General features: G+C 47.1%; 1 pseudogene; it reads right to left on the bottom strand.

The window, feature by feature from the left end:
• Nucleotides 1–2,355: 2,355 nt before the first annotated feature.
• On the bottom strand, nt 2,356–2,741 carry LOC116641352 (annotated as a pseudogene).
• Between the last annotated feature and the right edge of the window lie 210 nt (nt 2,742–2,951).

Genomic DNA, 2,951 nt, shown 5'->3' with positions numbered 1-2,951 from the left:
ACCATCAGCCTCTTTGTTGCCACATCTTCCCTGTCTCCCCACTCTACAGTACTGACCTGCCCTGAGGTTCTCTTCTAGACCCCTTCTCTCTCTCTCCTCTCTCCCTGGGTGAGAGGCCCCAACTTTCTCCCTCAAGACCCTGCATCTGGCTGCACACTGGACATCTCCATTTGGCTATTCTCCAGACATCTCAGGCACCCATACAGTCAAACAGAAGCCTTGATTGTTTACTGCAAACATGTCCCTCACCCATGGTCCTTATCTCAGGAAGTGGACCCATCTTCCACCAGTTGCTTAGACCCAAAGCTAGTGGTTGTCCTGGATTCTTTTCTCCCCCAGCCTCCACTTCCAATCCATCAGGAGGTTGCTGACCCCATGTCTAAAACCTCTCCAGGGCGCCTGGGTGGCTCAGTCGTTAAGCGTCTGCCTTCGGCTCAGGTCATGATCCCGGGGTCCTGGGATCGAGGCCCGCATCGGGCTCCCTGCTCTGCGGGAAGCCTGCTTCTCCCTCTCCCACTCCCCCGGCTTGTGTTCCCTCTCTCGCTCTCTCTCTCAAATAAATAAATTTTAAAAATAAAAAAATAAAAAAATAAAATAAAACCTCTCCAAAGCTCTTCAGTCACCATTTCCATCTCCTTGGGCTGTCCCTAGTCCAAGCCTCCATCATGGATGGCCACAGTAGCCCCATAGGGGGTCCCCTGCTTCTGCACTCATCCTCCCTGATCCATACTCCCCATGAGAGAGACAGGTGGTGTTTTCACAACAGATGGGATCATGTCACTCCCGCGTTCAACCTGTCAATGGCTTCCAAAAACCCTTAAGAAAAAATCCACCCTTTTTATTCTGACCGCAAAGCCCTACATGATGTGCCCCTGCCTTCCTCTCAGACCTTCACATCCCACATACTCCCTTGTTCTCAAACCCACAGCTCCGTCTCTCTCCTGAGCATCCTGTTCTCTCTGCCTGGACTCTTGCTTCAGAGTCCCACCTGGCAAAGAACTTTCAGGCCTCAGCTTGAAGCCCACCTGCCCTATCTAAAGTAACTCCACTTCCACCCCCCATGGCCCACTGTCCCTATCACCCTGTTTGTGTCCTTGTCTATTGTCCGTCTCTTGCACTGGACTGAGAGCTTCAGGAGGGAACTTATCTGTTGTGTCCTGTTTCTCTAATTCTCAGAACTGTGCCACATACACAGTAGATGCTCAATAAATATGATTAACGTTCAAGGATAGCATACTCTCCAATAAGGCGAACTCTGATCTGAGGGCCAGAGATGCCACTATGGACTAAATATTCTCATCCCCCAAAATTCATATTCTGAATGTGGTGGTATTCAGAGGAGGGGCCTTTGGGAAGTGGCTGGGTCAGGAGGATGGAGCCCTTAACATTAAGATGTTAATAACTGGGGAAACTGGGTGAGGGCTATATGGAAACTCTCTGTACCATCTGCAGATTTTCTGTAAATCTAAAATAAAAGGTTTCTTTTGTTAAAAAAAAAAGTAATTTTGTCTGTGCTACTGTCTGATCATCAGTGATGTTGTAAAAATCCTAATCACACAAGCTTTAATTCTTCTAAACTGAAGTTGGTTTGTGAGAGTGTGTAAATTGCACTTGATGGGCAGAAATGCTCGAAAGACTGAATGTAACGTATGTGCAATGGATAAATTGTCTATTTTATATCTGTGAAAAGGAGGGAGGATCCCAGGGGCGGGGTGTGAGTGGCAGGAGCTCTGAGCCCTTGATGCTCTGGCATTGTCCTCGTAGAGAGAGAATCTGATTGGCCCAACCTGGGTCAGGTATCTCGACCTTGGATCAACTAACTATGGGCAGGGGTGTTGTTGTGCCAAAGTAGCCCCCAGTTTGTACTATTCTACACATTTCTGTGGCATTTTGTTCCCCTAAAAGTGTGACTAGTTCCTGACTTGCCATTTGGTCATTTATTGTGAAGTTGGCTACTGGAATCCATGGAGGGTGGGAAGATGGCCGTAAGAGTAGAGGACCTCCAAGCCCCCTCACAAAGAGCTCTCTGGGGGACCAAGACACACTGGAGCCCCAGGAGTGAACATAGCCGAGCCCAACAGTTGCCCCCCAACTACATAATCATTCTGACACTGCTTTGTGCTCCACTCCTGCTCTTTTAAGAAAGTTTTAAAATTTTTAATAAAACAACTTATATATTTCAAATGGACAAAAATCACTATCATTTACAGTATCTTAGGATACATTGCCTTAGAATGGGAACTTCCAGTACTCTGAGGTCTGCAATATAGATCTAGAAACCTGGATTCTATAGAAAATGAAGACTGTTTAAGTCAGATCAGGGGGAAGGTAGTGACAGCCAATGGTTCTTTTTTATTAATTGCTGTAATACTGTCCTTTGGTGGCTGAGGGAGTTTCATATTTTCTTTAGATGCCATTAGGCACCAAAACGCTCGTAGGACAGCTTTGATGCTATGCTAATTCTGCCATTTTGCTGGCACTGATGTGGCCTTGGGTGACCACTTCATTAGAACTACTACTCCATTCATATTAATTTCTGCTACAAATCTTACAAAGGGGAGTGATTCTGGACATTTAGATCCACATTCTATCTTAAGGCTGTCTGTTCGGGTTTCATAAATTGTCCAAGCCTGCGCTGGCTGCCATCTTCTGTTACTGTCACTGGAAGCCTGGTGCCTTCTTCACCCTCCACCCATCCCCTGGCCCTCATGCTGTACCATTCCCTTTACTCTTTCTATCATCGCTCTGTTGGAGCCATTGCTTTCAATGTTTAAATTGTTGACCAAAAACATTCAAACCCACCAGCTTGACTCCTCAAGGCTGTCATAAGTTGAAAGAGCGACCAGAAAAGTCTTGAAAGGGAGACCTGCAGGAGACAGGTCTCGGCTCTCTGGTTTCCCTGCTGGCTGAGATTTTCAGGACCAGAGACAGCGCCCCCCCCCCCCCCCCCC

Source organism: Phoca vitulina, unplaced genomic scaffold (genome assembly GCF_004348235.1).
Source record: "Phoca vitulina isolate PV1807 unplaced genomic scaffold, GSC_HSeal_1.0 scaffold21, whole genome shotgun sequence".
Taxonomy (NCBI): domain Eukaryota; kingdom Metazoa; phylum Chordata; class Mammalia; order Carnivora; family Phocidae; genus Phoca; species Phoca vitulina.
This window is presented reverse-complemented; position numbering and strand designations above follow the sequence as displayed.